Here is a 26,010-nt window from a genome sequence, read left to right on the forward strand (position 1 = left end):
TTCGTATTTTTGTACTCTCAATCTTGCAACAGTCTTCTGAAGATCCCAGTGAGAGGTGCATTGCATTCATCCAGCAAGTAGCTATCTGTTTGCAACTCGGTGACACGTGGGTGTCCCCTTGGACCTCTGAGGCACCTGTGTGCTGCCACATGATCAGGGAAGTGGGCCACACGGCTCTAGAGTCTTAAGGGGTGAACCCACCCAAGATGACATACTATCTAAGGGGGATCCCACATCCAGCAAGTTACTGGGGATCCTGCAAACGCTCAGGATGTCCCACAGAGCAGTCTGATCAAACAAATAAAACAATATGCAAAATCACCGTAAGCAGAAAGGGAGTCCTTCTGATATTTGTCCTTGTCTTCAATGAGTACTCAAAGACAATACAATCGACAGTTGACGTGAGAAGGCTCATATAAGAAGAGGCACAGACAATGTTAAATGAGACACTCTGCTATTCATTCACACGCAAATATAAATACACCACCAGCTCTTCATCCCTCGCTTCTTGACAATCTTTCGTACCTTTATGACTCAGTTCTCGTCTCTCCCTAGTTCAGCTCTGCCCCTAGATTAGCTCTGTTTCTGCTCGGTTGTGTAGCATTTCTCCAGCACTGAGCAACTGATGCAGCACACCTGTTTCTCACAGCTGGTATGCTGAAAACCACTAGGCTGAAGAGTTGTTCCTGTCCCGTTCTAGAAAGCAAGTGTGTCTTCACTGTTCAGGAGCAGAATTGTGACCAGAATTGTAGTAATTATCTTGGCTGTTGTGAAGAAATTGAGCAATGTTGAAGGCAAATAATTAGAGAGCAGGTACTTGACAATCTTCAGCAGGTGTTTCCAGCTTACAGCTTGGAAATATTCTTTTCTGTCATTCAACTTGATCCCAGGAGAGAAACTTGTTAGCAAACAAAGTCTGTCACAATGTCAACTTCTGCAACAAGTGTGGGTGGTGTGCTAGCTAGCTGCTGCTAGCCTAAGAGCTATCACTGGTACCAAAGATATTATGTGTTACACTGACCCTAGTTGACCTCTTATTACAATATGACACATTACAGGCAGACAAAGAATATACTATGGCCTAGATAAGGAATCACTGATTCTAATGATCTTTGTTCCTTTCAAAGATCATTAGTCCTGTAGCTGAAATCTTGCAAAAAGGTTAAAAATGACAAAATTTTCTCAGATGCATGCTACAATCAATAACTTCTGAAATGGATGATTAAAAAAACTGAGACTTTAAACATTGTTTCCTGATGTTTCATCACTATGCCTTCAACACAATCTGAGAATTTATGAGTTACAATTATCCCCATTATTACATCCACAGTCTACCTTGTTTATAATCATTGGAGCTTTTTAAAATTTTGTTAATAGTGTGAATATGCCTACATAGCTTATTAGCTCGTCATTCTCTTTTTTCATTCATTCATGTAAAAATCTTCCCCAGCCTGCCCAAATTTTCCTTAATTTTCCTTGACTGGGGGAGCAACTGCCCCTCAGCACCCCCCCATCTCCTATGTCAGTGGGTTTAGAATCAGGCTGGGGAACTACAACCCCAATTCTAATGAAGTTGGGACGTTGTGTAAAATGTAAATAAAAACAAAATACAATGATTTGCAAATCCTCTTCAACCTATGTTCAATTGAATACACAACAAAGACAAGATATTTAATGTTAATGTGAGCAAATATTTGCACAAAAACAAAATTTATCAGTTTGAACATTAAATATCTTGTCTTTGTGGTGTATTCAATTAAATATAGGTTGAAGAGGATTTGCAAATCATTGTATTTTGTTTTTATTTACATTTCACACAATGTCCCAATTTCATTAGAATTTGGGTTGTATAATAATAATAATAATAATAATAATAAGTAAAAGACACTGTGACACTTTATATTTTTAGTCAGATGAACTGGCATCTTGCTGATGACATCATGATTGCCTCCCAGCAGAAAATATGTGCAATACGTACAAATTCTACTTTTTGTGAATACAGGTTGCCCAAGAAAAGTGAAAATTTTAATATTATTTGGCTCAAAATAACACTGGGTTTTGCAGTGTATCTGCCACCACACTGTACAGTAGTGTTCAGAATAATAGTAGTGTTATGTGACTAAAAATATAAATCCAGGTTTTGAGTATACGAGGTATCTTATAAAACTAACCGGCAGTTTTATAAAAAAAAAACTATATGGATTTGATTGACATGCGATTACACCAATCATGCTTGAACCCTCGTGCGCATACGTGAGTTTTTTCACGCGTGTCGGTGACGTCATTTCCCTGTGGGCAGGCCTTGAGTGAGATGTGGTCCCGCCCTCTCGGCTGAATTCCTTTGTTTCACACGCTGCTCAAGACGGCACACGTTGCTTTATCAAAATTTTTTCTGGACCTGTGAGGAATATCTGAGTGGACACTATTCGAGAAATTAAGCTGGTTTTCGGTGAAAAGTTTAACGGCTGATGAGAGATTATGGGGTGTTTCTGTCGCTGTAAGGACTTCCCACAGAGCAGGACGTCGCGCAGCGCTTCCAGGCGCTGTCATCGGCCTGTTTCGAGCTGAAAAATCCTAATTTAAGGCTTAATTCACCCAGGACGTCATGAGAGAACAGAGAAGATTCAGAAGAGGCCGGCATGAGGACTTTATGCGGACATTCCACTGTTTAAGGACATTTTTTAATGAAAGACGTGCGCGCAAATTCGCCGAGTCGTTTCCGTGATGACTCGGCAAATCTGTGTGCGCCGTGACAGGAAAAACACCTCCGTGTTGAAAACCATTTGTAGAATTCAGGCGGCTTTTGATGGCTTTCAACAAGTGATTAACTGAGAAATTGTTTAACAGCTTGGGCATGTTCCAACTTGCCCGTTAAGGTTTCCAACGGAGGTGTTTTTCCTGTCGCGACCCCCCTCGGTCGGGTCCGGCCCGACATGCGACTCTGCCCGCATGTTCTTTCATTACAAAATGTCCGTTAACAATGGAATGTCCGAATAAACTCCTCATGCCGACTTCTTCTGAAAGTTCTCTGTTCTCTGACGACTTACTGGGTCAACAGAGCCTGAAATGTGGAAGTTTTCAACTTGAAACGGCGAGACGCTGCCGCCTCGAAGTGCAGATCGCCGTCAGGTGCCGTGGACCGTCCTTACAGTGACACTACCAGACCAAAATCTCTCATCAGCCGTTAAAATTTTTACTGAAAATGAGCTGAATTTATCGAATGGTTTTGAAAAAATTTTGATCAAACAAAGCAGCAGTCTCTGAGCCATTCCTAAACAATGAAAAAATCGACGAGAGGGTGGGCGACTCCTCACTCAAAGACTGCCCACAGGCGAATGACGTAACCGACAGGCGTGAAAAAACTCGCATGCCCACGAGGGTTCAAGCATGTCTGATGTAATCACACGTGATTCAAATCCATATGGTTTTTGAAAAAAATAATAAGGTTGGATACTTTTCTAACAGACCTCGTATTTCTTATTGTTACATGGGAAACAAGGTACCAGTAGATTCAATAGATTCTCACAAATCCAACAAGACCAAGCATTCATGATATGCACACTCTTAAGGCTATGAAATTGGGCTATTAGTTAAAAAAAAGTAGAAAAGGGGGTGTTCACAATAATAGTAGCATCTGCTGTTGATGCTACAAACTCAAAACGATTATGTTCAAACTACTTTTTTAGCAATCCTACCTTGTATGTGATATATAGGCCCAACACCATAGTAGGAGAAACATGCCCATATCATGATGCTTGCACCACCATGCTTCACTGTCTTCACTGTGAACTGTGGCTTGAATTCAGAGTTTGGGGGTTGTCTCACAAACTGTCTGCGGCCCTTGGACCCAAAAAGAACAATTTTACTCTCATCAGTCCACAAAATATTCCTCCATTTCTCTTTAGGCCAGTTGATGTGTTCTTTGGCAAATTGTAACCTCTTCTGCACATGTCTTTTATTTAACAGAGGGACTTTGCGGGGGATTCTTGCAAATAAATTAGCTTCACACAGGCATCTTCTAACTGTCACAGCACTTACAGGTAACTCCAGACTGTCTTTGATCATCCTGGAGCTGATCAATGGGTGAGCCTTTGCCATTCTGGTTATTCTTGTATCCATTTTGATGGTTGTCTTCCGTTTTCTTCCATGCGTCTCTGTTTTTTTTTTTTTTTGTCCATTTTAAAACATTGGAGATCATTGTAGATGAACAGCCTATAATTTTTTGCACCTGCGTATAAGTTTTCCCCTCTCCAATCAACTTTTTAATCAAACTACGCTGTTCTTCTGAACAATGTCTTGAACGTCCCATTTTCCTCAGGCTTTCAAAGAGAAAAGCATGTTCAACAGGTGCTGGCTTCATCCTTAAATAGGGGACACCTGATTCACACCTGTTTGTTCCACAAAACTGACAAACTCACTGACTGAATGCCACACTACTATTATTGTGAACACCCCCTTTTCTACTTTTTTTTTACTAATAGTCCAATTTCATAGCCTTAAGAGTGTACATATCATGAATGCTTGGTCTTGTTGGATTTGTGAGAATCTACTGAATCTACTGGTACCTTGTTTCCCATGTAAGAATAAGAAATATACTCAAAACCTGGATTAATCTTTTTAGTCACATAGCACTACTATTATTCTGAACACTACTGTACATATGCATTAATTCATTACTGTTACCAAACCTGTTTACGATACACCTGGAGATGAGCTCAGCTGTTAAAATACTGAACTTTAACAACCATAGAGAATAATGTGCAGTCTGCCCTCTGTGACCGCTCTTATTACGCTCAGCTATTGACGTGATGACACACTCCGGCGGTACCTCAGTGACGGCAGTCCTCCCTGTGTTATTTGGTTAAAGTATATCTCTCCCCAAGTACTCTTACTCTACCTTACTGCAATCACTCAAGAGTAGTTTGATCCACTGCACTGTATTCTTTGTTTCCAGAAGACGATTTTATGATCATTTTATTATCAGCATAAAAGATAACTCATTTCATCTCCCTCTCTCTGCAGAGGCAATTAGTTGGCTTTATGACAATCAAATAAATTAAAGCATTAAAAAGCTTTTATTTAATCACACCGGAGCACTGATGAATCGTTACCACTGGCTTTGAAATCAGAGGTCTGATATAGGATCACGACTGAACGCTAATACGTGTCTCGTCTGTATGCATATATGCAACATCGTGAGCGGTGTGTCATATATACTTTATTGGTTTATGTTGGTCATGACTTGACAGGCTGCCTCACGGAAAAAGAGACCTGATGGCATTATGCAAATGAAGCCAGCTGTTTGCTGCATCGGCACACCCCTCATAACTCTGTTCTTGTTCTGCTGGAAAGACTATTTTATCCACATTTCTTATGTTTTCACAATAAGGCAGCTTTATTCTGTAATTTTATATATATAGGTAATAGATGTCACCAGTGCTCTGTTGTTACAATATTACATTAAACAACATGCAAACGTGAAGTTTTCTTACACATATGTTGATTTCTACAGTATGGATTATATCAGTCTGAGATCCTGAATCAATAGTCGTACCATCCAGCTGAAACAGTCTTTGCAGCAAGAGACCAGAGCTCTAGTCCCAGTCAGGACAACACAGCAGCTGGAGTCGTTAGGCTTCGACTCTTAATGATGTGCAAGTCTACCTCGGAAAATGATATTGTCGATATTCCTGCCCTGTTGGAAACAATGGTGTCGTCAGTCAAACAGATCCTTAGAGCCTTTAAATGGTAGGTAAGAATAAGGGGTAGCCTATCCCAAAAAGCCAGACATTCTCAGCACGTCCACAGTGACATTCAGGCTGACAGTTAGCCTTTACTAAAAACCTCCATACAAAACAACCCGTTACACAAGGTCATGTTTGGAACCTTGAATTAAACAATACCACACTTTAATGTTTGTGGGTCTTTAGAGCAAGTTTAACATGGAAGATGATACAACCCTATAACGCCAAGTGTATCATATTTGACACAGGAATTTCTGAGATGTCTACATCATCAGTGTGATATTTTTGTCCCCCAAAACCCATCGTATACAATGAGATACTTATGCAGCCAGTCTGCTCTGTGTCAGTCTGATCCAGTCAGATCTCAGAAGCTAAGCAGTGCAGGACCTGGTTAGTACTTGGATGGGAGACCTCTTTGGAACACCAGCAGTTGTGTGTGTTTCTCCAGGTAACACTGGAGTTGCGTCAGGAAGGGCATCTGGCGTAAAACCTCTACCAAGTACCAGTGCGGATCTGGCTGTATCCGCTGTGGCGACCCCGAACAAAAAAAATGGGAGCAGCCGAATGAATGACGACAACATACAATGAGATACCTGTAGTGCACAGGCCAACCACCAGATGTCAGTATCTTATGCATCAAACAGGCTTCAGATGAGATATTCATAATGGCTGCCTGCAACAAGTGATCCACAGCAATTTCCCAAAGAAACTCCAGCATTTTATAGGTTTGAAATGTTATGTTTGCTCTGGATTTAAAATGGATGTTTTTTTAATGCTCGAACGCCCAATGTAGCAAATATGATACAAATAGAAACTCATATTTGCAAAAAGGTGTTTTTTTTTGTTTTGTTTTTTTTGGTGGGTTTGTCAAAAGGTCCAATAAAGACCCCTGTTTAAAAAAAAAAACTTGAATTTTCTAACAATTATTTCATGGTGTGGGCTTTATAGGGTTATGTTATGAGTTAACACGTTTTGCCCCACTGGAAACAATTTTTTCAGTGCAACGTTTCCACTTATAAAATATAAATTTAAAATCTGGACATAAATGGGTTAACGCTTCATGCAATACCCAGCTAACAAAATAAATGTTACAAGAATGCTTGTCAAATGTTATCAGAATGTTAGCTGTAAAGTTCTCAAAATGTTTTTAAGGAAAGTTTCTTTTTGGTTCCCAGAACATTTGACAATAATGTTAGCACAAACATTTTCAGAACATTAGATCTAACATTCTCAAGATGTTTGTGCCTGATACAACCCCTGGCAAGAATTATGGAATCACCGGCCTCGGAAGATGTTCATTCAGTTATCTAATTTTGTAGAAAAAAAGCAGATCACAGACATGTGATCTGCTACAGACATGTGAGAGCCTGGCTCTCACATGTCTGTAGTCATGAAGACCTTCGAACGCCTGGTTTTATCCCACCTGAAGTCCATCACCGACCCCCTCCTGGACCCCCTGCAGTTTGCCTACAGAGCCAACAGGTCTGTAGATGACGCCATAAACCTGGCCCTGCACTCCATCCTGCAGCATCTGGACTCCCCAGGAACCTACGCTAGGATCCTGTTTGTGGACTTCAGCTCTGCATTCAACACCATCCTTCCAGCTTTGCTCCAGGACAAGCTTTCTCTGCTCCACGTGCCCAACTCCACCTGCAGGTGGATCACAGACTTCCTGACGGACCGGAGTCAGCGTGTGAGGATGGGAAAAAATGTTTCAAACACTCGGGCTCTCAGCACAGGATCTCCACAGGGTTGTGTCCTTTCCCCTCTGCTCTTCTCCCTCTACACTAACTGCTGCATCTCCAGCCACGACTCTGTAAAGCTCATCAAGTTTGCGGACGACACCACCCTCATCGGACTCATTTCGGATGGGGATGAGTCTGCCTACAGGAGGGAGGTGGACCGGCTGGTGAACTGGTGCAGCAGCAACAACTTGGAGCTCAACGCCCAGAAAACAGTGGAGATGATCGTGGACTTCAGGAAAGCCACAGCCCCCCCCACCCTACCTCGCCCTCACCAACAGCCCCATCACCACTGTGGTATGTCACTGCTTCCTCGGCACCACCATCAATCAATCAATCAATCAATCAATTTTTTTATATAGCGCCAAATCACAACAAACAGTTGCCCCAAGGCGCTTTATATTGTAAGGCAAGGCCATACAATAATTACAGAAAAACCCCAACGGTCAAAACGACCCCCTGTGAGCAAGCACTTGGCTACAGTGGGAAGGAAAAACTCCCTTTTAACAGGAAGAAACCTCCAGCAGAACCAGGCTCAGGGAGGGGCAGTCTTCTGCTGGGACTGGTTGGGGCTGAGGGAGAGAACCAGGAAAAAGACATGCTGTGGAGGGGAGCAGAGATCGATCACTAATGATTAAATGCAGAGTGGTGCATACAGAGCAAAAAGAGAAAGAAACAGTGCATCATGGGAACCCCCCAGCAGTCTACGTCTATAGCAGCATAACTAAGGGATGGTTCAGGGTCACCTGATCCAGCCCTAACTATAAGCTTTAGCAAAAAGGAAAGTTTTAAGCCTAATCTTAAAGAGGGAGTCTGTCTCCCTGATCTGAATTGGGAGCTGGTTCCACAGGAGAGGAGCCTGAAAGCTGAAGGCTCTGCCTCCCATTCTACTCTTACAAACCCTAGGAACTACAAGTAAGCCTGCAGTCTGAGAGCGAAGCGCTCTATTGGGGTGATATGGTACTACGAGGTCCCTAAGATAAGATGGGACCTGATTATTCAAAACCTTATAAGTAAGAAGAAGAATTTTAAATTCTATTCTAGAATTAACAGGAAGCCAATGAAGAGAGGCCAACACGGGTGAGATATGCTCTCTCCTGCTAGTCCCCGTCAGTACTCTAGCTGCAGCATTCTGAACCAACTGAAGGCTTTTTAGGGAACTTTTAGGACAACCTGATAATAATGAATTACAATAGTCCAGCCTAGAGGAAATAAATGCATGAATTAGTTTTTCAGCATCACTCTGAGACAAGACCTTTCTAATTTTAGAGATATTGCATAAATGCAAAAAAGCAGTCCTACATATTTGTTTAATATGCGCTTTGAATGACATATCCTGATCAAAAATGACTCCAAGATTTCTCACAGTATTACTAGAGATCAGGGTAATGCCATCCAGAGTAAGGATCTGGTTAGACACCATGTTTCTAAGATTTGTGGGGCCAAATACAATAACTTCAGTTTTATCTGAGTTTAAAATCAGGAAATTAGAGGTCATCCATGTCTTTATGTCTGTAAGACAATCCTGCAGTTTAGCTAATTGGTGTGTGTCCTCTGGCTTCATGGATAGATAAAGCTGGGTATCATCTGCGTAACAATGAAAATTTAAGCAATACCGTCTAATAATACTGCCTAAGGGAAGCATGTATAAAGTGAATAAAATTGGTCCTAGCACAGAACCTTGTGGAACTCCATAATTAACTTTAGTCTGTGAAGAAGATTCCCCATTTACATGAACAAATTGTAATCTATTAGACAAATATGATTCAAACCACCGCAGCGCAGTGCCTTTAATACCTATGGCATGCTCTAATCTCTGTAATAAAATTTGATGGTCAACAGTATCAAAATCAGCACTGAGGTCTAACAGAACAAGCACAGAGATGAGTCCACTGTCCGAGGCCATAAGAAGATCATTTGTAACCTTCACTAATGCTGTTTCTGTACTATGATGAATTCTAAAACCTGACTGAAACTCTTCAAATAGACCATTCCTCTGCAGATGATCAGTTAGCTGTTTTACAACTACCCTTTCAAGAATTTTTGAGAGAAAAGGAAGGTTGGAGATTGGCCTATAATTAGCTAAGATAGCTGGGTCAAGTGATGGCTTTTTAAGTAATGGTTTAATTATTGCCACCTTAAAAGCCTGTGGTACATAGCCAACTAACAAAGATAGATTGATCATATTTAAGATCGAAGCATTAAATAATGGTAGGGCTTCCTTGAGCAGCCTGGTAGGAATGGGGTCTAATAAACATGTTGATGGTTTGGATGAAGTAACTAATGAAAATAACTCAGACAGAACAATCGGAGAGAAAGAGTCTAACCAAATACCGGCATCACTGAAAGCAGCCAAAGATAACGATACGTCTTTGGGATGGTTATGAGTAATTTTTTCTCTAATAGTTAAAATTTTGTTAGCAAAGAAAGTCATGAAGTCATTACTAGTTAAAGTTAATGGAATACTCAGCTCAATAGAGCTCTGACTCTTTGTCAGCCTGGCTACAGTGCTGAAAAGAAACCTGGGGTTGTTCTTATTTTCTTCAATTAGTGATGAGTAGAAAGATGTCCTAGCTTTACGGAGGGCTTTTTTATAGAGGAACAGAGTCTTTTTCCAGGCTAAGTGAAGATCTTCTAAATTAGTGAGACGCCATTTCCTCTCCAACTTACGGGTTATCTGCTTTAAGCTGCGAGTTTGTGAGTTATACCACGGAGTCAGGCACTTCTGATTTAAAGCTCTCTTTTTTAGAGGAGCTACAGCATCCAAAGTTGTCTTCAATGAGGATGTAAAACTATTGACGAGATACTCTATCTCACTTACAGAGTTTAGGTAGCTACTCTGCACTGTGTTGGTATATGGCATTAGAGAACATAAAGAAGGAATCATATCCTTAAACCTAGTTACAGCGCTTTCTGAAAGACTTCTAGTGTAATGAAACTTATTCCCCACTGCTGGGTAGTCCATCAGAGTAAATGTAAATGTTATTAAGAAATGATCAGACAGAAGGGAGTTTTCAGGGAATACTGTTAAGTCTTCTATTTCCATACCATAAGTCAGAACAAGATCTAAGATATGATTAAAGTGGTGGGTGGACTCATTTACTTTTTGAGCAAAGCCAATAGAGTCTAATAATAGATTAAATGCAGTGTTGAGGCTGTCATTCTCAGCATCTGTGTGGATGTTAAAATCGCCCACTATAATTATCTTATCTGAGCTAAGCACTAAGTAAGACAAAAGGTCAGAAAATTCACAGAGAAACTCACAGTAACGACCAGGTGGACGATAGATAATAACAAATAAAACTGGTTTTTGGGACTTCCAATTTGGATGGACAAGACTAAGAGTCAAGCTTTCAAATTAATTAAAGCTCTGTCTGGGTTTTTGATTAATTAATAAGCTGGAATGGAAGATTGCTGCTAATCCTCCACCCCGGCCCGTGCTACGAGCATTCTGACAGTTAGTGTGACTCGGGGGTGTTGACTCATTTAAACTAACATATTCATCCTGCTGTAACCAGGTTTCTGTAAGGCAGAATAAATCAATATGTTGATCAATTATTATATCATTTACCAACAGGGACTTAGAAGAGAGAGACCTAATGTTTAATAGACCACATTTAACTGTTTTAGTCTGTGGTGCAGTTGAAGGTGCTATATTATTTTATAGGTGTGGTGTGGCTTGAGACGGGAAACATGAAAGACAGGGTGAATCCGCAGTGAAGCCGGGAGTTGAAGCTTCATTGCGGCCGGGTTGATGATCTTGAGGATCTTAAAGGGTCCAATGAATCTGTCTTTCAACTTTGGGGAGTCGACACACAAAGGGATGTCCTTGGTCGAGAGCCACACCTCCTGCCCGGGCTGGTATGTGGGGGCCGGGGAACGCCGGCGGTCCGCATGGGCCTTGGCCCTCGTCCGGGCCTTTAACAGGGCAGAGCGGGCGGCCCGCCACACCCGGCGGCACCTCCTGAGGTGGGCCTGGACCGAGGGCACACCGACCTCTCCCTCCACCAGCGGAAACAATGAGGGCTGGTACCCCAAACATGCCTCAAAAGGGGAGAGGCCGGTAGCAGACGAAACTTGGCTGTTGTGGGCATACTCGATCCAGGCCAGATGGTGACTCCAGGCCGCCGGATGCGCGGAGGTGACACATCGAAGGGCCTGCTCCAACTCCTGGTTGGCCCGCTCTGCCTGGCCGTTTGTCTGGGGGTGGTACCCGGACGAGAGACTCACGGTGGCCCCCAGCTCCTTGCAGAAACTCTTCCACACCTGTGAAGAGAACTGGGGACCACGATCTGAAACGATGTCCGATGGTATCCCATGCAGCCGCATGAAGTGGTGGACCAGGAGGTCTGCCGTCTCCTGGGCCGTCGGGAGCTTCGGGAGGGCCACGAATTGGGCCGCCTTGGAGAACTGGTCCACTATCGTGAGAATCACGGTGTTGCCCTGCGACGGCGGGAGTCCCGTCGTCCTCCGATGGTCTGCCTTGCCCCTGGCGCAGATGGTACAGGCCTGGACGTAGTCCCGGACGTCGGTTTCCAGGGACGCCCACCAGAAGCGCTGCTGGACTACTGCCACGGTCCTACGCACTCCGGGATGACAGGAGAGCTTGGACCCGTGACAGAAGTCCAATACGGCAGCTCTTGCCTCTGGTGGGACGTACAGTCTGTTCTTGGGGCCTGTCCCCGGGTCCGGGCTCCTTGTCAGGGCCTCCAAGACGGTCTTCTCCACGTCCCAGGTGAGGGTGGCCACGACAGCGGACTCGGGGATGATGGTCTCGGTGGGGTTCGACAGCCCCGCTTTGGCTTCTTCTTCGTGCACCCGGGACAATGCATCTGATTTTTGTTCTTGGTCCCGGGGCGATACGTGATCTGGAAGTCAAAGCGCCCGAAGAACAGAGACCAGCGGGCTTGCCTGGGGTTCAGCCGCTTGGCGGTCCGGATGTACAACAGGTTCCGATGGTCCGTGAAAACTGTGAAGGGCAACGATGCCCCCTCCAGCAGGTGTCTCCACTCTTCAAGAGCCTCCTTCACCGCAAGAAGTTCCCGATTGTCGACGTCATAGTTCCGTTCAGCTGGGGTCAACCTGCGGGAATAAAAGGCACAAAGATGGAGAACTTTATCAGCCTCCACGCTCTGGGACAGCACGGCTCCTATCCCTGAGTCAGAGGCGTCCACTTCTACTATGTACTGGTGATCAGGATCAGGCTGCACCAGAACTGGTGCAGTCGAGAACCGCCGTTTCAACTCCTGGAACACGGCTTCGAACCGATCCGACCAGGCGAAGGGGACCTTGGTGGAGGTCAGGGCAGTCAGGGGGCTAACTACCTGACTGTAACCTTTAATGAACCTCCTGTAGAAATTTGCAAAGCCGAGGAACTGCTGTAGTTTCCTGCGGCTTGTTGGTTGGGGCCAATCTCTCACCGCCGCAACCTTAGCCGGATCAGGGGCGACGGAGTTGGAGGAGATGATGAACCCCAGGAAGGACAAAGAAGTGCGGTGGAACTCGCACTTCTCGCCCTTCACAAACAGCCGGTTCTCCAACAACCGCTGTAGGACCTGACGTACATGCTGGACATGGGTCTCAGGGTCCGGGGAAAAGATGAGTATATCGTCCAGATATACGAAGACGAACCGATGCAGGAAGTCCCGCAAGACGTCATTTACCAAAGCTTGGAACGTCGTGGGGGCGTTAGTGAGGCCGAATGGCATGACCAGGTACTCAAAATGACCTAACGGGGTGTTGAATGCCGTCTTCCATTCGTCTCCCTTCCGGATCCGAACCAGGTGGTACGCGTTTCTAAGATCCAATTTCGTAAAGATTTGGGCTCCATGCAGGGGCGTGAACACTGAATCCAACAGAGGTAACGGGTATCGGTTGCGAACTGTGATCTCGTTCAGCCCTCTGTAATCAATGCATGGACGGAGTCCGCCGTCTTTTTTACCCACAAAAAAGAAACCAGCACCCATCAGGGAGGTGGAGTTCCGGATCAGCCCGGCAGCTAAGGAGTCCCGGATGTAGGTCTCCATTGATTCGCGTTCCGGACGTGAGAGGTTGTACAACCTACTGGACGGGTACTCAGCGCCCGGGACCAAATCGATGGCACAATCATACGGTCAGTGCGGGGGAAGAGTGAGCGCCAGATCTTTGCTGAAAACGTCAGCAAGATCATGGTACTCCTTTGGCACCGCCGATAGATTGGGGGGAACTTTGACCTCCTCATTAGCCGTAGTGCTGGGAGGAACCGAGGATCCTAAACACTCCCGGTGGCAGGTTTCGCTCCACTGCGTGACAACCCCGGATGGCCAATCTATCCGGGGATTGTGCTTCACCATCCATGGAAAGCCCAAAATCACTCGGGAGGTAGATGGTGTTACATGGAACACTATCTCCTCCCTGTGATTCCCAGACACAACCAAAGTCACTGGTTGTGTCTGATGTGTGATTAATGGAAGCAGGGTGCCATCTAGTGCTCGCACCTGCAATGGTGCAGGCAGAGCCACCAGGGGGAGCCCTACTTCCTTTGCCCATCTGCTGTCCAGCAAATTCCCTTCCGACCCCGTGTCTACCAGTGCTGGGGTGTGAAGGGTTAAATCCCCACAAAGGATTGTTACTGGGATTCGTGCAGATTTGCGGGGTTTTCCCGCGTGTGTGTTATGGCCCACCCTTAGCCCAGTTTCTAAGGACGGGCGTTGTAGTTTGACCGTTTAGGGCAGTCCTTTGCATGTGCTCACAAGAGCCGCAGACAAAACACTCCCCGCGGGCCAGCCTCCTTTGTCTGACATTTGTTTTCACTTTGGCCCTGCTTGTGTCCATAGCCTCCTCAGCAGGGGGAGCTGTAGCCACACGGGGCTCTCTGGCAGTGAAGCGTGGGGACGACGTCACCTTGTCGGAACCGGAAGGGGGAGGGACGGCTCGTGCCCAGTCACGCCCCCCGGCCTGCTCCCGACCCCGACGATGCTCGTTTAAATGGTTGTCTAAGCGTATAACTAAATCGACAAGCCCGTCAAAATCCCGCGGTTCCTCCTTAGCCAGTAGGTGCTCCTTAAGGACCGGGGACAGTCCATTTACAAAGGCGGTGTGGAGCGCAACGTTATTCCAGCCGGACCTCGCTGCCGCGATGCAGAAGTCGACTGCATACTCGGCTGCGCTATGGCGCCCCTGTCTCATAGACAGCAGCACGTTCGAAGTGGTCTCGCCTCTGTTGGGATGATCAAACACTTATTTGAACTCCCATACAAACCCAGTATAAGACGTTAGGAGCCGTGAATTCTGCTCCCAAAGCACCGTAGCCCAGGCGTGTGCCTCTCCTCGAAGCAGATTAATAACATAAGCTACCCGGCTAGTGTCTGATGCGTACATGACAGGGCGCTGTGAAAAGATGAGCGAACACTGCATGAGGAAGTCGCGCACGTCTCAACACAGCCCCTGTACGGTTCCGGAGGGCTTATGTATGCTTCAGGGGACGGTGGGGGGGTTCGTTGAACGACCAGTGGAACGTCTGATACAGGCCCAGGACCAGCCAGAGGAGTGGCTGCAGCAGCGCCCTGATCGCGCGCTTCCACCCTGCCGGTGAGAGCCTCCACCCTCCAATTAAGGAGGACATTCTGCTCGGTCACTAAATCTAACCGAGCCGTGAAGGCGGTTAAGATCTGCTGCAGCTCACTCAACACGCCTCCCGCTGACGCCTGCGCTCCTGGCTCTTCTACTGGCCGTTCAAGCTCGGGTTGACGCCCCTCGGGATCCATGACGATGGCCGAGAAATCCTGTTGGGAAGGTGTCGTAGCACGGATAAATAAAAACATGATAAAACAATAAATTTCAATAAAATAAAAATAAAATAAGACACAAGGACCGTACAACTCATGCGGTGTTAAAAGCCAAAGAATAAAAGTGGGCCTTAAGATGGGACTTAAAACACTCCACAGTGGGAGCAGATCGGACGTGTAGGGGCAGAGCATTCCAGAGTCTGGGACCGACCACGGAGAAGGCTCTGTCCCCTCGAGTTTCAAGTCTCATCCTAGGCACCATGAGCTGGGACTGGCCCTCGGACCTCAGAGCTCCTGCTGGAGTGTAGACCTGGAGGCAGTTGATGATATACTGTGGGGCCAGTCCATTCAGAGCTTTAAAAACAAACAAAAGTATCTTAAAATCAATTCTGAAACGTACAGGGAGCCAGTGCAGAGAAGTCAAAATTGGGGTAATATGCTCACGCTTTCTGGCCCCTGTTAAAAGTTGAGCCGCTGAATTCTGGACTAACTGCAGTCGGGAAAGTGCGTTATGGCTAATTCCGGAATAAAGTGCATTGCAGTAGTCTAAACGAGAAGAAATAAAAGCGTGCATGACTTGTTCAAACAAATTAAAAGGGATAAAAGGTTTCACTTTTGATAAAAGATGAAGGTAAAAAAAAGCTCGATTTTATAACCGTGTTAACCTGTTTATCAAGTTTAAGATCGCTGTCTATGGTGACACCAAGGCTGGTGACTTTGGGACGTACAAAACTTTGGAGAGGTCCCAAGTCAAAGCGGGAATTGCCAAACAGAATTATCTCAGTTTTTCCCTCGTTACGTTTTAAGTAATTCTGTGCTAACCAAGCCTTGACATCACCGAGACAGTCGAGAAGGGGGGTCAGGGGGCAGTGGTTATTTTTGAGAATCGGCATGTAAATTTGGCAGTCATCAGCATAAAAATGGTATGACATGCCATGTTTTCTAAATATCTCCCCGAGTGGGAGGAGATACAGAGCAAAAAGAATTGGGCCTAAGATAGAACCCTGGGGGACACTGCACTGCAGGGGAGCAGAAGAGGAGCAGGAGTCCCCCAGCCTCACGGAGAAAGACATCCCACTCAAGTAAAAGCAATCCCCCTGACACCCACACAGGTTTCCAAGCGAGATAAGAGAGTTGCATGTTCCACTGTGTCAAAAGCAGCAGTCAGGTCTAAAAGCACTAAAATAGCAGAGCTTCCTGCATCGGCTATTAAAAACAGGTTATTAAAAACCTTAAGAAGTGCAGACTCTGTACTGTGAAATGTTTTATAACCTGACTGAAACGGGTCTAAAATGCCATGTGCATCTAAAAACAGTTGAAATTGAGCAAGCACACATTTCTCCAAGATCTTGGAAACCAAAGGAAGCTTAGAAATGGGCCGATAATTTGCTAAAGTCACAGGGTCAAGGCCAGGCTTCTTAATCAGAGGCTCAACAACAGCATTTTTACAAAAAATGGGGACAGTGCCAGAGACCAGACTACTGTTTATTACCTCACTCACAAAGGTGCCAAAACTTTAACTGACTAAGCGCTTTGTGCAAAGACTAACATCAAACGATGAATCGACTGAGTTTAGTCCACCCAGACGCATCTCAGATGGGTGGGCATGCAAGACGTTAATTATAGTTGTAATTATGAAGTCATTAAGTATAGTTACACAAAAACAATGAGCTAAATAAGTATGCTGCTGCCCAATTTTGACAGCTCACAGACTAGGGGACAATAATTAGTGATCCATCCATCCATCCATCCATCCATCCAACCATCCATCCATCCATCCATCCATCCATCCATCCCATAGACAGCCCACTCTATCACAGTGATATTAACATGTAAACAAACATTTTTATTTTGATTTTTATTACATGTAACTTCAAATTCAAATGTAAAAGTAGTGACATTTGTCACAAAATGCCCCGCGTGCAGTACTATTTTCCATGTAAAGTGCAGTAATATGTACGTGTGTGGTAGGTATTTGGTTGAACCCTCATGTGTTTGATGTAAACTGGGATACACAGTGGAAAAATTGGAGATTGACATTATATTTATTTAGAGGATGTGGCCATAAAAAGTCGGTAGCATTCATTCAAATGCAACTATTGGTAATTTTTTTAAGAGTAGCTCAAGGTCACCAGCCTTCGAACCCATGCGAAGTACTCCTCCAAGGCATGTACCCACCAAATATGAAGTTTTTGTGAGCAATAGGTGCCGAGCTCATTGTGGCGAACAAATTACAGATGGACGGATGGAAGGATGGACAGACGGACAACCCGGATGCTATATGCCCCGCCTTGTGGCACATGATTAATTTAAACTGCATATTAAAATAATAACACCATAATTCCCTGTTCTTGCAGTGTGTGCACTATACATGTGTGCACTGTGAGATGGAACAAAACACAAGGATCCTCCCTAACAGAAAAACCCATAGCAGGAATGTGGACTCAAACCCAGAACCTTCTTGCTGTGCTGCCCACAGACGTTACCCACTCACTTTCAAGCCCGACGTCATTTATAAATCAGTACACGCACATTAACTTTTATCTAACAGCGTGCGATACAAGGACAGCCTCTTCTGATGCAAAAAGGCATCAATGAATGTTTTCTCTGAGAGCCAAATTGATTTTGCTGGTGTTACCCACATGGTGATTACTGACTGGAGGTCTTAGTCTTCTCTGCTTCTTATTTACTGCTACATTAGTGACAAGGCACCGTGTGCACCTCTACACACGCCTGATGGAAACACCACAGCAGGCCTTCAAATCAGTGTGAAATGACATCAGCTCTGTACTTTGAACTACATGTAAATGAAAGTTGCCACAGCAGTGTTGGAAATGTCACCCGTCACCTCCATGGTTACCTTCTTTGGCCTCACTTGCAGAGCTTCACAAACAAACCCGTACATCCAGTCAAGTGGACTGTTTTGTTGGTTATTTGTTGTTTTCAGAATAATGGCACGGTGGAGACTTTGAGCAATGTGGCATCAATAACAGCAGAGTGACAGCTTCAGCTCATGAGCTGAATATTTATGTAAACTATAAATGTTTCTCTGACGTCTGGTTGGATCGTCTACTTCGTCTTTCCAAGAAAGCAAAGAGATAAGAACTTCAGAATGAGAATCGGGATTAAAGCTCCTTTATGTCTCTTGAATTCATTGTCACCTTGTGAAATTTAAAAGACAGTAATGCAGAGAAGGATTTTTGAAAGCCGCTTTGCAGAGTTCAAACTGAATACTTCAAATCTCATATTTATGGTTTGCCATTTCAGGTAATTCTGTTCACAAGCATATTATGGCCCAACTTGATTGCCTCTATTGGGGTACATTTGTCACACTTAATTTACCAAAGTTAATTTAAGACAAGGCAGAACAATCGGAGAGAAAGAGTCTAACCAAATACCGGCATCACTGAAAGCAGCCAAAGATAACGATATGTCTTTGGGATGGTTATGAGTAATTTTTTCTCTAATAGTTAAAATTTTATTAGCAAACAAAGTCATGAAGTCATTACTAGTTAAAGTTAAAGGAATACTCAGCTCAATAGAGCTCTGACTCTTTGTCAGCCTGGCTACATAATACACTGTGGAAGTGAAAAAAAAAGGAACTGCCCTGAAATAAAATGACTGGTTGTGCACGCAAACAAAACTGGATCTGAAAGATGTGTGTGGAAATGTTAAAGCATATGTTGATATTTATAAAGACAAAGTAGACGGAAAAATGTTTGCACATGTACACAAAATGTGACCCATGCATTTGGAGAGAGTTAAAACTGAATTCCAGGTAGTAACGTCACATAAGTTTTGCTTCTACCAACACCCTTCAGTTGACTGGCTGACAAATCAGTTTCTTTTGTTTTGTTTTATTTTATTGCAAATTGCCGAATAAACATGAACTTGAACATATACGTACATGTACTGTATCATACATATAAAAAAATGGTGTTGTTAGATGCGACAACGAGCCAAAATCATTTCAGAGGGACTTCACAACTGTTACCATATTTTCCAGAATATAAGTCGCACTGGTCCAAAAATGCCTCTTTAAGTCAATCAATCAATCAACTTTTTTCTTATATAGCACCAAATCACAACAAACAGTTGCCCCAAGGCGCTTTATATTGTAAGGCAAGGCCATACAATAATTATGTAAACCCCAACGGTCAAAACGACCCCCTATGAGCAAGCACTTGGCTACAGTGGGAAGGAAAAACTCCATTTTAACAGGAAGAAACCTCCAGCAGAACCAGGCTCAGGGAGGGGCAGTCTTCTGCTGGGACTGGTTGGGGCTGAGGGAAAGAACCAGGAAAAAGACATGCTGTGAAGGGGGCAGAGATCGATCACTAATGATTAAATGCAGAGTGGTGCATACAGAGCAAAAAGAGAAAGAAACAGTGCATCATGGGAACCCCCCCACAGTCTACGTCTAAAGCAGCATAACCAAGGGATGGTCCAGGGTCACCTAATCCAGCCCTAACTATAAGCCTTAGCGAAAAGGAAAGTTTTAAGCCTAATCTTAAAAGTAGAGAGGGTATCTGTCTCCCTGATCCGAATTGGGAGCTGGTTCCACAGGAGAGGAGCCTGAAAGCTGAAGGCTCTGCCTCCCATTCTACTCTTACAAACCCTAGGAACTACAAGTAAGCCTGCAGTCTGAGAGCAAAGCGCTCTATTGGGGTGATATGGTACTACGAGGTCCCTAAGATAAGATGGGACCTGATTATTCAAAACCTTATAAGTAAGAAGAAGAATTTTAAATTCTATTCTAGAATTAACAGGAAGCCAATGAAGAGAGGCCAATATGGGTGAGATATGCTCTCTCCTGCTAGTCCCCGTCAGTACTCTAGCTGCCGCATTCTGAACCAACTGAAGGCTTTTTAGGGAACTTTTAGGACAACCTGATAATAATGAATTACAATAGTCCAGCCTAGAGGAAATAAATGCATGAATTAATTTTTCAGCATCACTCTGAGACAAGACCTTTCTGATTTTAGAGATATTGCGTAAATGCAAAAAGGCAGTCCTACATATTTGTTTAATATGCGCTTTGAATGACATATCCTGATCAAAAATGACTCCAAGATTTCTCACAGTATTACTAGAGGTCAGGGTAATGCCATCCAGAGTAAGGATCTGGTTAGACACCATGTTTCTAAGATTTGTGGGGCCAAGTACAATAACTTCAGTTTTATCTGAGTTTAAAAGCAGGAAATTAGAGGTCATCCATGTCTTTATGTCTGTAAGACAATCCTGCAGTTTAGCTAACTGGTGTGTGTCCTCTGGCTTCATGGATAGATAAAGCTGGGTATCATCTGCGTAACAATGAAAATTTAAGCAATACCGTCTAATAATACTGCCTAAGGGAAGCATGTATAAAGTGAATAAAATTGGTCCTAGCACAGAACCTTGTGGAACTCCATAATTAACTTAGTCTGTGAAGAAGATTCCCCATTTACATGAACAAATTGTAATCTATTAGACAAATATGATTCAAACCACCGCAGCGCAGTGCCTTTAATACCTATGGCATGCTCTAATCTCTGTAATAAAATTTTATGGTCAACAGTATCAAAAGCAGCACTGAGGTCTAACAGAACAAGCACAGAGATGAGTCCACTGTCCGAGGCCATAAGAAGATCATTTGTAACCTTCACTAATGCTGTTTCTGTACTATGATGAATTCTAAAACCTGACTGAAACTCTTCAAATAGACCATTCCTCTGCAGGTGATCAGTTAGCTGTTTTACAACTACCCTCTCAAGAATTTTTGAGAGAAAGGAAGGTTGGAGATTGGCCTATAATAGCTAAGATAGCTGGGTCAAGTGATGGCTTTTTAAGTTAATGGTTTAATTACTGCCACCTTAAAGCCTGTGGTACATACCAACTAACAAAGATAGATTGATCATATTTAAGATTGAAGCATTAAATAATGGTAGGACTTCCTTGAGCAGCCTGGCAGGAATGGTGTCTAATAAACATGTTGATGGTTTGGATGAAGTAACTAATGAAAATAACTCAGACAGAACAATCGGAGAGAAAGAGTCTAACCAATCCGGCATCAGCAAAGCAGCCAAAGATAACGATACATCTTTGGGATGGTTATGAGTAATTTTTTCTCTAATAGTCAAAATTTTGTTAGCAAAGAAGTCATGAAGTCATTACTAGTTAAAGTTAATGGAATACTCAGCTCAATAGAGCTCTGACTCTTTGTCAGCCTGGCTACAGTGCTGAAAGAAACCTGGGGTTGTTCTTATTTTCTTCAATTAGTGATGAGTAGAAAGATGTCCTAGCTTACGGAGGGCTTTTTTATAGAGCAACAAACTCTTTTTCCAGGCTAAGTGAAGATCTTCTAAATTAGTGAGACGCCATTTCCTCTCCAACTTACGGGTTATCTGCTTTAAGCTACGAGTTTGTGAGTTATACCACGGAGTCAGACACTTCTGATTTAAAGCTCTCTTTTCAGAGGAGCTACAGCATCCAAGGTTGTCTTCAATGAGGATGTAAAACTATTGACGAGATACTCTAACTCCCTTACAGAGTTTAGGTAGCTACTCTGCTCTGTGTTGGTATATGGCATTAGAGAACATAAAGAAGGAATCATATCCTTAAACCTAGTTACAGCGCTTTCTGAAAGACTTCTAGTGTAATGAAACTTATTCCCCACTGCTGGTAGTCCATCAGGTAAATGTAAATGTTATTAAAAAATGATCAGACAGAAGGGAGTTTCAGGGAATACTGTTAAGTCTTCTATTTCCATACCATAAGTCAGAACAAGATCTAAGATATGATTAAAGTGGTGGGTGGACTCATTTACTTTTTGAGCAAAGCCAATAGAGTCTAATAATAGATTAAATGCAGTGTTGAGGCTGTCATTCTCAGCATCTGTGTGGATGTTAAAATCGCCCACTATAATTATCTTATCTGAGCTAAGCACTAAGTCAGACAAAAGGTCTGAAAATTCATAGAGAAACTCAAAGTAACGACCAGGTGGACAATAGATAATAACAAATAAAACTGGTTTTTGGGACTTCCAATTTGGATGGACAAGACTAAGAGACAAGCTTTCGAATGAATTAAAGCTCTGTCTGGGTTTTTGATTAATTAATAAGCTGGAATGGAAGATTGCTGCTAATCCTCCTCCTCGGCCCGTGCTACGAGCATTCTGACAGTGTGACTCGGGGGTGTTGACTCATTTAAACTAACTCATCCTGCTGTAACCAGGTTTCTGTAAGGCAGAATAAATCAATATGTTGATCTATTATATCATTTACCAACAGGGACTTAGAAGAGAGAGACCTAATGTTTAATAGACCACATTTAACTGTTTTAGTCTGTGGTGCAGTTGAAGGTGCTATTATTTTTTCTTTTGAATTTTTATGCTTAAATAGATTTTTGCTGGTTATTTGTAGTCTGGGAGCAGGCACCGTCTCTACGGGGATGGGGTAATGAGGGGATGGCAGGGGGAGAGAAGCTGCAGAGAGGTGTATAAGACCACAGCTCTGCTTCCACATGCAATCCCTCAGAAAGCTGCTGAACATCAAGTGGAGTGACAAAGTTCCAGACACAGAGGTGCTCCAGAGGGCCAAGATGGAGGGCATTCATGCCATGGTAAAGTGCAGCCAGGTCATGTATGTCTCATGACAAACGCCTCCCTAAAAGACCACTTTATGGAGAACTCAAGGATGGCAAACGTTCTCATGGAGGTCAACGTAAGCAATACAAAGACACACTGAAAGCCTCCCTTAAGTTCTGCAACATCAGCCCTGTTTCCTGGGAAAATATTGCACAAGACTGGTCCCCCTGGCATTCTCTGGTCCAGTGTGGAGTGTGGCAGACGTGAGGCAAGACGTGTGGAGTCTCAGAAAAAAACAAAACAGCAGCAGAAGAGCAGGGACAGCATTTCTTCTCAACCTGGTCCCCTAACAGTTATTTGTCCCCAGTGCAATAGACACTTCAAGGTGAGGATCAACCTGATCAGACATCTACACACCCACATCACCAAGTGATGCGACGTCATGGTCATCTTCACTAGTGAAGGATGAACAACATCAGACGGCACTCTTAGCTGCTTGTTAAACATATTATTCATACATACAGTGGCTTGTAAAAGTATTCAGTCACTTGGTATTTCACACATTTTAATTTGTTTATGGCATTACAGATACAAAAAGTAAATCAGGCTTCTCAATATAAAACATTTCTAAAATGATCTTCCTTAGACTCAAACTGAAAGTAAATTTCTATAACCTGGATACATGGATGGATACATGAACATTTCCAAGTCACTGAATACGTCTTGAACTTTATTTACATCAGTTATGTAGAAATACAAACAGTATGTCACTCTGTGGTAAATCTGTGTGGAGTAGACAGTTCTCAAAAACTGAGTGACTGTGCAGGAAGGAGAAGAGTGAGGAAAGCCACCAAGACACCCAGAAGAAGTTACAGGCTTCTGTGGCTGTGATTGGAGAAACTCTGCATAGTACGTGTTTTGCACTGTGCAATATATTTGTACATATATTTTATATTTTTACAGTACAATATATTTGGTTAAAAGCACTTGCTAAGTCAGTGAGATGTCTTCTGTCATTCCATGTCAGGTGAAGAAAAACAAATCTATAGCTGCTGTGCATTGATCTAGATCGCACGATAATTCCATCATGTGTGTTTTCCAGCCTTTTGTGAAAGACTGAATAAAAATTAAAGCATTTTTCAGTAGTTCAAAAGGCTCTTTATCTTTTTTTTTTTTCTTGAGTTAATCATTTCTTCCCCTTGTTCTTTCAGTAATAATGAGGAACTGACATGTATCAAAGTTTAACAGATGATGTTAGTTTGCTGTTGAAAGGAGTAAGCACATTCTCCAACCACTAGGATTGGCTGTGAGACAAGTTCAACTACAGCAGTGATCCATTTCAGATATGAATTTGTAGTTTCAGGAAGTGTTTGAATGAAGTCTCGGTGATGTTGTGTTGCTAAAACATGATGAGAAATCAGCTCAGACACACACCAGCATGACAATGGACCCCAGAGGGTTCATAAAGACAGCAGCTCTGTTTTGTCACAGGAACATAAGGGATTCTGAACGATTGTGACAATAAATAATTGTCTACGTATTCTGTGAATTGGACAGTTTCATGCTGTTTTTTTAGGTCTAATTTTTAAAGCTTCTTAAAGTTATGAAGATAAGTACACTCAACAAAAATATAAACGCACCACTTTTGGTTTTGCTCCCATTTTGTATGAGATGAACTCAAAGATCTAAAACTTTTTCCACATACACAATATCACCATTTCCCTCAAATATTGTTCACAAACCAGTCTAAATCTGTGATAGTGAGCACTTCTCCTTTGCTGAGATAATCCATCCCACCTCACAGGTGTGCCATATCAAGATGCTGATTAGACACCATGATTAGTGCACAGGTGTGCCTTAGACTGCCCACAATAAAAGGCCACTCTGAAAGGTGCAGTTTTGTTTTATTGGGGGGGGGGATACCAGTCAGTATCTGGTGTGACCACCATTTGCCTCATGCAGTGCAACACATCCTTCGCATAGAGTTGATCAGGTTGTCAATTGTGGCCTGTGGAATGTTGGTCACTCCTCTTCAACGGCTGTGCGAAGTTGCTGGATATTGGCAGGAACTGGTACACGCTGTCGTATACGCCGGTCCAGAGCATCCCAAACATGCTCAATGGGTGACATGTCCGGTGAGTATGCCGGCCATGCAAGAACTGGGACATTTTCAGCTTCCAAGAATTGTGTACAGATCCTTGCAACATGGGGCCGTGCATTATCCTGCTGCAACATGAGGTGATGTTCTTGGATGTATGGCACAACAATGGGCCTCAGGATCTCATCACGGTATCTCTGTGCATTCAAAATGCCATCAATAAAATGCACCTGTGTTCTTCTTCCATAACAGACGCCTGCCCATACCATAACCCCACCGCCACCATGGGCCACTCGATCCACAACACTGACATCAGAAAACTGCTCACCCACACGACACCACACACGCTGTCTGCCATTTGCCCTGAACAGTGTGAACCGGGATTCATCCGTGAAGAGAACACCTCTCCAACGTGTCAAATGCCAGCAAATGTGAGCATTTGTCCACTCAAGTCGGTTACGACGACGAACTGGAGTCAGGTCGAGACCCCGATGAGGAGGACGAGCATGCAGATGAGCTTCCCTGAGACGGTTTCTGACAGTTTGTGCAGAAATTCTTTGGTTATGCAAACCGATTGTTCAGCAGCTGTCCGAGTGGCTGGTCTCAGACGATCTTGGAGGTGAACATGCTGGATGTGGAGGTCCTGGGCTGGTGTGGTTACACGTGGTCTGCGGTTGTGAGGCTGGTTGGATGTACTGCCAAATTCTCTGAAACGCTTTTGGAGACGGCTTATGGTAGAGAAATGAACATTCAATACACGAGCAACAGCTCTGGTTGACATTCCTGCTGTCAGCATTCCAGTTGCACGCTCCCTCAAATCTTGCGACATCTGTGGCATTGTGCTGTGTGATAAAACTGCACCTTTCAGAGTGGCCTTTTATTGTGGGCAGTCTAAGGCACACCTGTGCACTAATCATGGTGTCTAATCAGCATCTTGGTATGGCACACCTGTGAGGTGGGATGGATTATCTCAGCAAAGGAGAAGTGCTCACTATCACAGATTTAGACTGGTTTGTGAACAATATTTGAGGGAAATGGTGATATTGTGTATGTGGAAAAAGTTTTAGATCTTTGAGTTCTCATACAAAATGGGAGC

At 43.6% G+C, this 26,010-nt stretch overlaps 1 protein-coding gene across 1 annotated transcript in view; it reads right to left on the bottom strand.

The window, feature by feature from the left end:
- aff2 (AF4/FMR2 family, member 2) overlaps nucleotides 1-26,010 on the bottom strand; it is a 689,661-nt gene that overhangs the window by 561,203 nt on the left and 102,448 nt on the right. The window lies entirely within an intron of this gene.

The sequence above is a fragment of the Thalassophryne amazonica genome, chromosome 11, assembly GCF_902500255.1.
Source record: "Thalassophryne amazonica chromosome 11, fThaAma1.1, whole genome shotgun sequence".
NCBI lineage: Eukaryota > Metazoa > Chordata > Actinopteri > Batrachoidiformes > Batrachoididae > Thalassophryne > Thalassophryne amazonica.